The following is a 14,544-nucleotide window of genomic DNA, read 5'->3' on the forward strand; positions in this document are numbered from 1 at the left end:
ACAGTGTGAGCGACTAGAGGCGCAAGGCCAAGTGGCAACAGTTACCCGTGCTCCGTTAGCAAGTAACCTGTGCTCCACAAGGGTCTAATTAGAAACTTGACAAACTGAAATCTTGAAGAATTGAATAGAGGCTTATAACCATCCTGGGTAAATGAAGAATCCATATGCAAAATTCCAAGTTAATCAGTCCAGTAGTTCAGATGTGATATTGCGTCATTCGTGAATTTCCTATCTCGTACGTGTATAAGCGAATTATTTCCTTCATTATATTACTAGCAGGTAACCCGTGCTCCGCAAGAGTCTATTTTAAAACTTTACAAACTGAAAACTCGACGTAATGAGAAGATATGAATATTTATAATATTTTCAAATATGGATATTTTCATATTTGAAAATAACCATCCTCGGTTGATAAAAAATATTTAAACAAAATTTCAAATTAATCAGAAAAGTAGTTCAGACGTGATGATGCGTCAACCATAATTTTCCTATCCCGTACGTGTATAAGCTAGTTATTTCAATTATTATGGATGATGGATGATTTATCAGTATCTTTGAATTAAAATAACTTTTTAACGAGATCCTCCTCAATTTGAATCACTCAGCCTTTTGTTTCCCAATTCCAAACAAAATACCTACAATATTCGTTTCAATCCGAATTTGTGTCTGATAGTACATTAGTACATTATAACTGAAGAATATAATTTTTTTCCTATTTTATTGTGATCTATTCATGTTTTTCTTATGAATTCCAATGATAAGGCATGAAGCCTATGGCAATTTCATTTTTACTGGTGGTAAAATTTTACATAAAATAGTATTTGATAAAATCCAAGTTCGATTGTAATGAAAACAAATTCATTCAAAAAATAATAATTTATAATAACACGTATCAAGTGAAAAAATGAAGAACAAAAAAAATTGAAGAATCAAGACTCGATCAAAGAAACTTATGCTCCCAAACCAATTGCTCTACCAAGAATAGTGTATACACTATCCTTGGTGCTCTACCATTACGCTAAGGAACCGCTCGAAAATCAATGTTTTGTAACAACATTATGGCCTTATAAAAAAAACACATTTTAGGCCTACAGCAATGTATGCAATTTCATGTCCCATGAATGAAATTTGAACATTAATTCTGAAAAATCTAGAAGGAAAATGGAAATTTGGGCTTCGAGGTGCACGAGATTGATATTTATAGAATCTACATGCAAAATGTGGAGATCTAAATCATTCCCGTTTTTCCGATATGCAATCCACAAACTGACATGTTTTGATGCGAACAAACACAACCCTACTCTCTCTTATTATATAGATATAGATGTCATGTGGTGATCTCTAAACTGGTCAACTAGAGCTGTATCTTTAGTTTAATTAATTCAATTATCACCTGGAAAACCAAGGATTGAGGGAAGTATGAGAAAAAAGGTGGAGAAGAAGATAACGATTGAGAAAATGACGGCAAAGAATGGTTGGGAGTAGAAGCAAGAGGAGAAATAGAAGGAAAAGAAGAAGATGATTGAGGTGAGTGTGAATGAAGTGGGGAAAGATTGAAAGATGTAGGAAAATTTGGAGGAGGAGAAGAAGAATTGGAAGAACTAAAGGAAGAAGGAAAGTAATAAAGTGAATTGAAGAACTACAAGAAAGACTTGAACTATTTCGGACTATGAGTTATCTAAATTTGAGAGAGAAATAGCACAAGGTTACCTTATTTTTCCTTTCCCTATCATTTTGATAATGTACTTATTGTATAAAGGAATAAAGAGAGAATGAATGAATAACTAAGAAGGAGAAGTATTGGAACCAAAATCAAGAGAAGAAGGTGTAGGTGAAGGAGAAAGATATGGATGAGGGAAAAAGGATGATGAAGTATGAGGGAAAAGAGGAAATACAAGAAGAAAAAGTTGATGGAGTCACTCGGATTGTCCATTTACATTGGTACTATTAAATGACACCATTTAACAGCGGTTAAATTTAATAGTTGTACGTGAAACCGGGAGCAAGCTTTTATCATAATTTCCAAATAATTTTTATGTTCCATCACCTGTCTTGTCGACATTTGCGTGTTTAAAATTCCGCAGTGGAATGAAAAATTGGTCAAGCTATGTTTTATAATATGCATTTATTTAAAAATATTGTTACAGAAACATATACGTAACAGAAATTCTGCCAGAAAATCAAAGGAAATTCATAAGCATGTCATGAAAATTTGCCTAGAACAAAAACAACTGATAATACTGGTTTTTCATAAACTCTCCAGTCTACATTATGAAAATATTTCTAACCTGCGTTTACACCAAAGTTATTAACAAAATGTTAATAACTTAATCCTTATACATTCCATTAGATTGAACATAACTTACCATACACATGATGAACATATGTGTTTGTCGAGTTCCATTCAACCTAATAGAATCTATTAGGATTTTAGTCATTAACATTAATTTTGTTGAAAACTTTGGTGTAAACCCAGATTTACACTTGCGGTAACCCTTGTTCCACAAGGGTCTAATTAAAAACTTGATTTACTGAACTCTTGAAGAATTAAAAATAGGCCTATAACCATCATCGGTAAATTGAGAATCTATATGTAAAAGTTCAAGTTAATCAGTCCAGTAGTTCAGACGTGATGATGCGTCATTTGTGAATTTCCTATCCCGTACGTGTATAAGCAAATTCTTTCCTTTATTATATAGATTAGTTCATTCTTGCGTATTATAATAATAATTTTCTTTTCACTATTATATTGAGCTACTAAGTTTATAGTCCAAGTGTATATACTAAGTTTATTGTTTGATTTGGTTTCAAATTCCGGTAGCTACTGTAAATTCTCCACTTTCACTATTTTCCCAATTAACCACGATGAATAAAAGCTGTGAAAGTGTTGCTACTTTTATTCAAATAAAGCAACCAGAATTAAGTTTCAACTTTACAATTACTGTATTTTCATTGTTGGATGTAGAATATTCTACGGGATAATAGTAGGTCTTTGTTGAAGCTCTGCTTTAAAATTCTTTGAAAGTGACAGGTATTTCAAAAATCAATTTACTCGATGTTCAGGTAAATTCTCTTTGTAAACAGAGAATAGAATGTTGAAAGTATTTCCCATGAGACTTGAGAATATTTTAACTCAAGTCACAAACCAAAATAAAATACTGTAGTTGTTTTCAAATATCAATCAAATCATATCAGTTTTATTTTATTTATTTTCCCTGATAATGTACGTTTTTTTAAATATCAGTCGGTTCAAATCATGGAAGGGGTTTTAATCCTGTGCATTCAATCATTTTTACTAATTTCTTGATTTGACTGGAATCTTTTTCCCATCATATTTATAAAAATAATCTGTCACATCTACTACATAAACCTCAAAATAAATGTTTTATAGAATCCCTCAAATTTAATAATAACAATTTTTATATTTTGATTGATTACATTCATAGACATAAAACGATAAATTTAGAATAAACAGTTGAGATAGACCTACTAACAAAAATAATGTATTGAAATTATATTTTGAATTAAGCTATTTATTGAAGTCAATCTATTAGAGACCAGTTGTTTATTTGAGGCTCAACTCACACTTACGCGACTCAGGTCGAGAAGAGACTCGACTCTAGTCGAAAGCATGTGTTTTCAAATGGTGACAGTCGCGGAGACTAGAGTCGAGTCTCTTCTCGACCTGAGACGCGTGAGTGTGAGTTGAGCCTGAATGAAAAATCAAGATCTGAAAAATAATAGTTTTATTGATTGAGTGATTTTTCGACCATGAAACTCAATCGATTGCTGCGGCTCAGGAACCTTCCAAAAATATAATGATTGAATGTATTCTGATTCGAATTTTGCAAGATTATTTTGCCTCTACAAATATCCATTAATTTATCCCTAAACAATAGAAACTTTCTAAGAACTAATTAAACCTTTAAAGTAGCCTACACATAAATTCCACGAAAATCTGAAATACAATAGACTATTACCAATGGAAGTTAAAATAACAAAACAATTGGGAAAACATTTTTGAAGTTAACGGTAGCAGACAATGAATCATGTCAAGGTTCTTTTATCACAATTAGCACATTACTCTTGAATTGTTACAAGTATTTGGTTTTAATTCATGAATCACCTGTCATACTAAAATATGCCTTTGTAATATTGATATAGATATTCTAATATATAGAATAATTTGCCTGTCATAGATTGATATACCTTGAAAATATTGATATAGATATTCTAATCTATAGAATAATTTGTGACAATAGAGGTCGCCCACTCTACTCTGGGACAAAAGGTCGGTCATCCTTTGTGCAGTGTTTGCATATAACGTCATTGAATTATGACCATCGACGCCGCTATGACTAAATGATATTGTCATAAAGTTCATAAATCATAATCATCTTCCGCCTACTTGCCTTTTGTGATCGTATCGAACTTGGATGATGAAAATGTTGGGATCATCCATTTTTGTAAATGATGATAATAGTATCAAAGATTGAGTAAAATCTATAAAATTCACTTTTGATGTAATTTATTCGATAAGTTTATTTGAAAACGTATTAATTTGAAGGATTTAAAAAGTATTAGTAAAGACATCAAATCTAGTAGAGACATCATGTGGATTACAAAAAGCATATAAGCTACGATTATTTACGAAGTAATAATAATACTTTAGTAATACATTAGTAATTTACAAAGTAATACTAATACAATAGTAAAAGATTTACAAAGTAATGATACAATAGTAGAAGATTTACAAAATAATGTTTAACCTTATCTAAATTTGGGAGAGGAATAGCACAAGGTTACTTTTTTTCCCTCCCTATAATTTTTGATGATGTACTTATGGTATGAATCAATGAAGAATAATTAAGAATAGATTGATTATTTGCTACTTTCAGAAAATGTGGCCCCACTATATTTTATGAATAAAAGATACAGATAGATATCACAACATCTATCAAACAACAGTATCTGAAGGACACATCAAATCAGTTGGCGTGTGTCGTGGTTTTTCAATCAATTTACTCTAAAATGTGTCTTTGAAAGCTGTCAAAGATGTTGAGTAAAATATTTTTAAAAGCTTTGCTTTTGATGTAATTTATTCAACCGATTTGTGTGGTATTTCAATAAACCATCAAAACTCTCCTCTAAAAATGCTATAGTATTAGATCTTATTCAACCGAATGTTACTGGAATGTTTGCATTTTGTGTAATTTATTTGATTGGTTATCAAAGTTGTTGAGTAATAAAGTTCGTGGATAGCAGTAGCCTGGGTACTTGGCACTTCCATATTTGCAGTACTTGTGGGTAGTAAGAAGTATGTGACCTTGGAACTTCTTACAAGGATATACAAACGTTTTCTTACGATTTGTTTGTTCCTGTGCTAAGTGCAGGCAAAAAATTAACATTTTTTCTGTGATATAGTTTCTACAAACTCAAATATGTTTTAGATTTCAATGTATATTGTGCTGAATGTATTTAACTCATGTTTGGTTGCCTATGTGAATACAATATGTATTAATACTGTATGAGGAATTGAGGATAACAATATAGCTCAACGAGATTAAACTGCTCCCAGAGGATATTAAATTTAATAGGCCTACATTAATTCTATACTTTCCAACTGCTCCATAAAAAAATGTCTTTGATCTTAGAATAAAGTGACTGAAGTAATCGTAACTATGAACTGTTTTCTACTATCGTGAAAAACAAAATATCACTTTTATCTACTTCTAAAAGGAAATAAATGTGTTTTACAGAATATAATAGTTTTTATTGATCAAGAAATATAATATAAGATACGAGTCATGATACATGGATCTCGTCAAGTGAATATAAGATAACATAAAGTAGATTCGTATGGCTTTTGTTGGTGGGGAATCCCTTGCGAGAAGGTCTTCGCCTAAATATATAATTCAAGCCGTCAATGGGCCTTACGACTGTCATACTTCAGCCGGGACCGACAATTTAACGTGCCCATCCGATAACACGGGAGTGATCTGGTTAAAAAACGTTTGGTAATGGGAGGGTTTGAAACCGGGATCTCTATGCTGCTACGTAAGCACTCTATCCACTAGACCATAGATCACTCCAGATAACATAAAACAGCAAAAGATAACACTGAAGAACATTTGCATATTTAATAATAATAATGTTAGGCCCGGTTGTACAAAAGCCTGTTAAATTTGAACCATGATTAAATGCCTCGAGAACCAATCAGAGAAAGCTTCTTTTCAAAAAAACCTTCTCTTATTGGTTCTCGTGGAATTAATCACTGTTAAAATTTAACCGGCTTTTGTGCAACCGGTACTCAGTATGATGATCTCAGATACTCCCGCTCACAGGCTAGTGAGTGGAATGATAATAGAACAAATTTCCTCATATTTGAGTGGGTTCCGAACCACTGGGAAGGGATTTTTGATACTTCAAGCAGTTATTCATTCAATCCTCACGTAGTTATCGGGGGATAAGTACCGCGAGTGATTAACTCTAACATCTTAACCTATTTATTTTCAAAAAAAGTCTTCTCTTATTGGTTCTTGCGTATTTAATCATAATTAAAATTTATCAGGCTTCTGTGCAACCGGGTCTTAGTCTTGGATGGAAATAAACTTTACTAGACTATCAATAATATAAACTTGTTTGTAGTAAATAAGTTTCGAAGTGTTCATAAACGTCACAAGGCTTTTATCATTGTTTTATAACATATTTAATGAATATAGCCTAAATAATTAATTTTATCCTCATTCTTATGTTTCCATCCTCATAGTTTTTCTGATTTTTTTTCATCCTTTTAGTTTCCATGCATCTTCAATGTAAGACAATGCATATAAAGTATTTATTTACTATTTTACAAAGGCGACTTTCTAGAAGTATTTTAAGCCTAGGTGATGATGATGGGATGCATGATAATACAATGAAGGTAGAGAGTTATGAATGAATAAAAATTATAGTTTATGCTATCCACTTGGATTGATTTGAGTCCACTTTTCAGTCCAGAAATAAATAAACTAGAAATTTTGAATTTGATTTGATTAAAAACTGAATATAATAGAATGATTACATTCAATAAACTCTCAGAACTTGAAAATATTGAGCTATTAAGAAAAATTTTGAACCAGAAATAAAACACAATCTATAGATTAGATTCAATAGAGGGCATTCAAAGCAAATACAGGTGAAAATATTGAAGGAATTTCTGTACTTTGACTCCAGTACAGTGTATTATAATTGAGTGTATTGATTGGAACAAATTTCATGCCAAATAATAGGAAATCGTCTTCCTGAACTTTCCTAATTGTCTGGTTATTTCCGAATATTGTCGGGAAGGTTGGAATGAGCAATTTTTTGTATTGTTTGAAGGCATCAGTGTGGAAAAGACAATGATGAAAGCCTTTGATTGTTGTATTGATGTGTAGAAGCTGACATTGCATGCAAACCTACTATAACCTCCGACTTTCATTCTATTTTAGAATAGAATTATCTTCTTCTTTTGCCTATCTATCTCTTCTTCTTTTTCCTCCTACTCTTCCTCCTTATTTATAATCTTCTTCTCACATTTCTTACTTTTTCTTTCAAATATTCTAGCTGTTTGTATTATTGTACCTGAGAATTTTCAGTTTACCACTTTTTTTTGGCCTCTTTCACACGATAGGAGACGTGCAACTTGAACACTGAACAGTGTTCTCGTTTTTTTGTCGAAGTACATTGAGTCAAATCGTGTCTTTCACATGGTGACTCCTATCCAGGAACCTCCTTTTGTCACGTCTTTTCCCCTCGAGGCAAGCAGAGGCAAGATCTAACAACTGTGCCGACGTTTCCACAAAGTATGACTCATCACTTTTTTCTCAAAGTCTAACTTCCTTAAAAATATAGATAGAAGATTTCTGATTTCGGATTTGGATTCAGCGACCCCAAATTCTTTAAAGCGTAAGTCCCGTTTTCGAAAATATCCGAAAACAAGGAAGTTATGGCTGTTTTTAATAAAGCTTTCTATTATCATATAATTATACGGTAAAAACGAACAGGTACTGTACTATACAGTACGTAAGTACTCTAGCTATTATAATACAACTTACACTGTATTCGTGTAGGAAATTTGGTAGGTTATTTATCTTGATTTCTGAAAATACCCCAAAATAAGGGAGTAAGATAACTTTGAAAAACCAAAGTTTTCCTGCCGATTGAAGAAACATTAAAAATTAGTCTAAGACATATTATGTCTTAGAATAAAAACGTGTAACAAATATCAGATCACTATTCAAGCTATCAAGCTTTTCATAAATTTCATAAGTTTGTGTCGACGGTATATGACATAAAAGGCAAATGCTCGCGCTTGGTCCATAGTTCTACGACTGAGGAATGAGGATTTAGGTCAGCAACTAAAATCGACAAGCCATGATTGTCAATCTTACTCATGATACAAAGCTTTGTACTATGATACATGGTTTTCATTCCGTATCATTCTTTAATAAAAATAAAACAAGATTCCGGTTTCAAAAGCATCAAAGTCGCCAGGCTGGTCTGAGCTATTCATGACTTTTTTTCATTATGCATTATCAACTCAGCAGTTCTAATACACAGACATCACTACTTGGAATGCCATGACATTTTCTATTCTTTCAATTCCTATTATTACCATAGATCGATTCAGATCAGCACAATGTTTATATTGTATGTTCATAATAGATTTTTCTGATTGTAAAAAGAAATAGTCAATAATTGCTGGGAATTTAAAGTGATATTCAACGATTTGAACCTGATAAATTGGATTGTTGAATGACAATTGAAATTCAGTGAATTTTACTGTACAACATTCCTTTTCCTCCTATTTTATTGGGTGATGAGTGGAGATGATTTATGATTTCATATTTGGATTCATCTTTTCATAGTTCAATATTTTTTTGGAAAACTAGAACTTTTAAAAATTAAAAATGTTTATGTATAAACTTCTCAGGTGTTCAAAAACTTCTTAAAACCTTTGCCTGTCCCTTTGTGAGGCAGGAGTATTATTATCTTAGTATGTACTATATAATCATATGATAATGGAAAGCTATATTAAAAACAGCTATAACTCCCTTGTTTTCGGGTATTTTTGAAAATGGGACTTACGCTTTAAAGAATTTGAGGTCGCTGAATCCAAATCCGAAATCAGAAATCTTCTATCTATATTTTTAAGGAAGTTAGACTTTGAGAAAAAGTGATGAGTCATAGGTTTGAGCAAACGTCGGCATAGTTGTTAGATCTGTCGGCTTATTCGTAAGATCCCCATGTGAAAGTACAGGAGAGCTGCAAAATATGAAATATGATCTTCCGTAATATGATATTCCAGGAGCGAGGTCTCTGCCGTGTGAAACTGGCCTTAACTCTTCAATACTGTATTACATTGACTTCCAAGTTAAATCTTAGATTAATATTGTTTGAACATTCTCTAATCATAAATCAATAAATAATATCTCTGTAGCCATTTAGAGTAGGTAGTTTATATAGGGTGTTCTGAAAAAGGCGCCCATAACACAATATTTTGTGTTTGTACAATAAACACAATTTAACATAGTAAGGGCCATTTGCACAGTGTAAATTTAAGCTAAAGCTTAAACGAAATCTGGATTTTTTTTTGTTTAAACTAAAATTCCATTTGCACAGTATCAGTTAGAACTCTGTATAGAGTTTAAACTCTGGGAAATTTTAAACCTCAAAAGCAGGAGGTTTAAACCAAATAATTTGGATTAACTCGACATCTGTAAAGATTTGATGGGGAAACAGCTGATAGTAAATTATTTTTCGACGGTTGTTTTTAATGCTTCTGTAGACGATAATATTATTAATTTAGGCTATAGTGAATCATTATTTGAATGTAAAAATAATTGTAATGGAGGAATTGATAGAAGTTTTTAATGTGATTGATAAAGATGACTGCGAAGAAATTTTGAAACTGAGAAAAATTGGGCAAAAAACAAATAATTTAAATTTCTGGAATAGAGAATTTTTTAACGGTTTTGCTTGAGTACAGCAACTGCCAATTTAGTATTTTGATTGAATAAACCACTTGATAGAAATTAAGACGATTTTTAACAGTGGTCTTCGATTAGAAAACATGTTTTTAATAACACATAACTGAGATATATTGCTTTCGAGAGATTTCCAATAAACGAGGAAGACCATAGTAGATGCAAGCGTAACAAAATAACTTTTTTATCTTACATTCTAAAATATATTTTCTGGTGCCAACTAAACATAAGTTTTTAAAGAATTTCTTGATCGCTTTTCACTTTTATAACCATACAGTTTACAGCTCTGTGGATTTTGAACAAGAACAAGAAAATACTAAAATAGTAGCTACATAACCTCAATTTACTGATGGTATGTAAACAAATAACAAATTTCCTGTAAAAATCAGCCTTCCTGATATTATAAACGATGACATTTTATTACCAACTTAACGCTAAACTAGTTTAACATAAACTGGATTAGTAAATGCACTGAGAAAACCGATTCAAGTTTAAACTTTCAGATTAACTTAATCGAGTTTAGCAATCTATACTGTGCAAACGGCCCTAAATCTGCTTCAAACCTCAAAGGAACTTGTTTTTCGAGACCAAGTTTCGCGTATTGCGTCACATCTTAAAAACTACTGTAGCTACAGGTCTGGAAACGGTTTTATTCAATTTTTCAGTTCATTTTACATGAGGTACGCTAAGTTGTACATCTCAATTAACAGCCAACAAATACCCGTAGGGCTTTGTTTCAGCAGGGGAACTGAAATTCAGACGAAATCTTTCACTCTGTATAACTTGGTAACTAAGCATTTTCGGACCTATGCTAATTAGAACTTTTTTCTTCTTTTTATGTGAGGAATCACTCCCTGGCTTATGGGCGTCTTTTTTCAGAACACTCTGTATAATTTAATGATACGTTTCACTTGCTGCATCGTAATCGTTGAATAGGAAATGGGACTATTTTTTCATAAATCACATCCATTATGGAATATAATATTTATTCAATGTTGAGAAATACAATGCGGGAAGATTACATTTAGAAATATTACTCCAGTTATGAGTTCACAATACATACTTTTGTCTACTGTTTCATTTTTATCAATGTAAGCCTATACATTGAACCATCTCATCGCTCTGCTGAAACTATCTTCTACAGTGAGGTCCACGTTGTAATGGCAGTATTTGATAAACATTGGTGTTGTTATCCTTGTCTATCACTCAACAAAGCAGGTAGCACTATGCCTTTCTAGCTCAGCAACGTTGCCAAATCTGTTTTTAACAATTTAGAAATATAATTAATTAAGGCAGAGAATCGGCAACGCTGTTCTCCTATCGTTATCTACTGCCATTATAACGTGGACCTCATTATAGAGTTTCTTCAAATTGATTCATTATTGTATGAAACAAACAAATACGATGTTGAAGAAAATATACAGTTTCACAAAACTTGTTTTGTTTATTTAGTCTCATAAATAGTCCAAAAAGAACAAAACCTTAGTGGACTATTTTAGACAAAATAAAGAAATAGAATTAGTTCTCGAAATAGATAACCTTTTTTCCTTTTCTGATTATTGTATTTGTTAGCTTCATTCAAAAAATACATAGATTAAATTCTTCTATAGTGAAGTCCACGTTATAATGACAGTGTTTGATTATCAATGGTATTGCTATCCTTGTCTATCATTCAAAAAATCTGATAGCGCTATCTCTTTCTCGCTGTGTTCTGTTGCCAGATCGTCTTTTAACAATGTAGAATTAATAATTAATTAACAAAATAGTTTATCTTAATTATTATGTAAATTCATTATAAAATTATTGGAAAATATAATATCTTGCTCAATAAAATATAATTTGATGTGGTGTGTGACATTAAAGTGTGGGGTGACAGATTTAAAGAGCTCCATTCTTAATGGTTTTTACGAGTGTAGAACCAATCCCACTACGTAGGTGATTTGCGAACTGAGACTAAGTTGAAATAAAGTGATTAGTCACAAGCTCCAATTTGCGTCAATTGATTATTGAGAAAGACGTAGTAATCGTAGAGCCTACACAATCTTTCATGAATTCGGAATTCAACTTCCATGGTGTATACATTCTATATGTTCCAAGATTTAAATGCCCATCTATCTTCCAAATTTTTACATTTCTTCAGATGTATTATATTTCAAGATATATCTGATCATGTACGGTATCTTGTCTATAAATGCTGAAATTCTATTGTTGAAAAGTAAATTTTTTTTTTATTCCGATGGAAAAATATACTATAATGAAGTCCACGTTATAATGGCAGTGATTGATTAGCAATGGTATTACTATCCTTGCCTATCATTCAAAAAATCTGATAGCGCTATCTCTTTCTCGCTGTGTTCTGTTGCCAGATCGTCTTTTAACAATGTAGAATTAATAATTAATTAACAAAATAGTTTATCTTAATTATTATGTAAATTCATTATAAAATTATTGGAAAATATAATATCTTGCTCAATAAAATATAATTTGATGTGGTGTGTGACATTAAAGTGTGGGGTGACAGATTTAAAGAGCTCCATTCTTAATGGTTTTTACGAGTGTAGAACCAATCCCACTACGTAGGTGATTTGCGAACTGAGACTAAGTTGAAATAAAGTGATTAGTCACAAGCTCCAATTTGCGTCAATTGATTATTGAGAAAGACGTAGTAATCGTAGAGCCTACACAATCTTTCATGAATTCGGAATTCAACTTCTATGGTGTATACATTCGATATGTTCCAAGATTTAAATGCCCATCTATCTTCCAAATTTTTCATTTCTTCAGATGTATTAATTATATTTCAAGATATATCTGATCATGTACGGTACGGTATCTTGTCTATAAATGCTGAAATTGTTGAAAAGTAAATATTTTGTATCTTTTCATTCCGATGGAAAAATATCCTATTTTGAAGTACACGTTATAGTGGCAGTGTTTGATTAGCAATGGTATTGCTATCCTTGCCTATCATTCAACAAATCTGACAGCGCTATCTCTTTCTCACTTTGCTCTGTTGCCAGATCGTCTTTTAACAATGTGGAATTAATAATTAATTAACAAACTGGTTTATCTTAATAATTATGTAAATTCATTATGAAAATATTGGAAAATATAATTTATCGCTAAATAAAATATAATTTATTATTTTAAATGAGGATGAACAGTTGATATTACATTAATAAACCTAAAAACACTTCACTTGAATGGGCTACTTTTATAAATTAACAAAACAATATTTAAACTTAAAGTACCCTTTTCAACTTGAAAATATTTCAAATAAGAAAGGGTACTTCAAGTTTAAATATTGTTTTATTAATTTATAAACCTGTATCAGCTACCGTCTATAGAAGGCATTAACAAGACAGAGGATCGGCAACGTTGTTCTCCTATCTTTCTCCACTGCCATTATAACGTGGACCTCACTATAGTTCTCAGGTTCCATATTTAAATTTAATATCATTCTGTCAATTTGATATTCAGAAACAACAGATAACTGCATTAAACGTCTCCCATTTCTTAACTCTGTCTCACGAATAGTACGACTATCTTTCTCCAATGCCATTATAACGTGGACCTCACTCAAGCTCGATATTTAAATTTAATATCATTCTGTCAATTTGATATTAAAAACCAACAGATAATTGCACTAAACGTCTTCCATTTCTTAACTCTGTCTCCTCATAAATAGTCCGAATTTCTTCCAGTTCTCAGGTTGACTTATTTAATTCTATACCATTCTGTCTGTCAATGTCAGTGTTATCAACGATGTTTATTGGCGTGTCGAATGATGGCCAATTGCAAAATGCCTTCAGGAGTCATGTGTCCTAGACACCAAATAATATGCAAATAAAATTGCCAGCCTGCATTATTCATGTCTGGGCGTAGCTCAGTTCTCTCTAGAAGACAGTCAGTGTCCTCTCCTCCCTTGGAGTTTATGTGATCTTTGTATGTTCTCGTAGTTCTTTTCAGTTGTTCTCTCCAGTAAGAGGCTTTAGAGTGCCTTGTGGTTAACTAGTGTTGCTCTGACTATATATTTTTTTATATTCAATCCAATTTTTATATTATATACAATCTTTGTGTGTTAGTGATTCTATTATTTGTGGTGATATTCAAGGTGCGTAAATATTTTTAGACAATTTTTCTCCCTTGGAGTTTATGTGATCTTTGTATGTTCTCGTAGTTCTTTTCAGTTGTTCTCTCCAGTAAGAGGCTTTAGAGTGCCTTGTGGTTAACTAGTGTTGCTCTGACTATATATTTTTTTATATTCAATCCAATTTTTATATTATATACAATCTTTGTTTGTTAGTGATTCTATTATTTGTGGTGATATTCAAGGTGCGTAAATATTCTTAGACAAGGATCACATTTTTTTATCTATCTTATCCACTTTTTATATTATACACACGCTTTGTGTGTTAGTGATTTCTTATTTGTTGTAAACTATATATACTACTAAACGAGCAACTTCTGTTTATATGTTTGTATTTCACTGGATCTCGAAAACGGCTTCAACGATTCTCACGAAATTCAGAAC

The 14,544-nt window shown here is 31.7% G+C and overlaps 1 protein-coding gene across 3 annotated transcripts in view; it reads left to right on the plus strand.

The window, feature by feature from the left end:
* The window catches only part of LOC111055778 (katanin p60 ATPase-containing subunit A-like 1), a 51,375-nt gene that overhangs the window by 13,568 nt on the left and 23,263 nt on the right, over window positions 1–14,544 (plus strand). Inside the window, exon 1 of one of the 3 annotated variants that reach the window (XM_039433561.1) lies at window positions 9–41. The exons of the other annotated variants lie outside the window; for them this stretch is intronic. The gene's annotated coding sequence lies outside the window, so the exon portion shown is untranslated. Of the gene's footprint in view, window positions 1–8; window positions 42–14,544 lie in introns of those variants that run through there. 3 annotated transcript variants of the gene reach the window in all.

Source organism: Nilaparvata lugens, chromosome 7, assembly GCF_014356525.2.
Source record: "Nilaparvata lugens isolate BPH chromosome 7, ASM1435652v1, whole genome shotgun sequence".
NCBI classification, from domain to species: domain Eukaryota; kingdom Metazoa; phylum Arthropoda; class Insecta; order Hemiptera; family Delphacidae; genus Nilaparvata; species Nilaparvata lugens.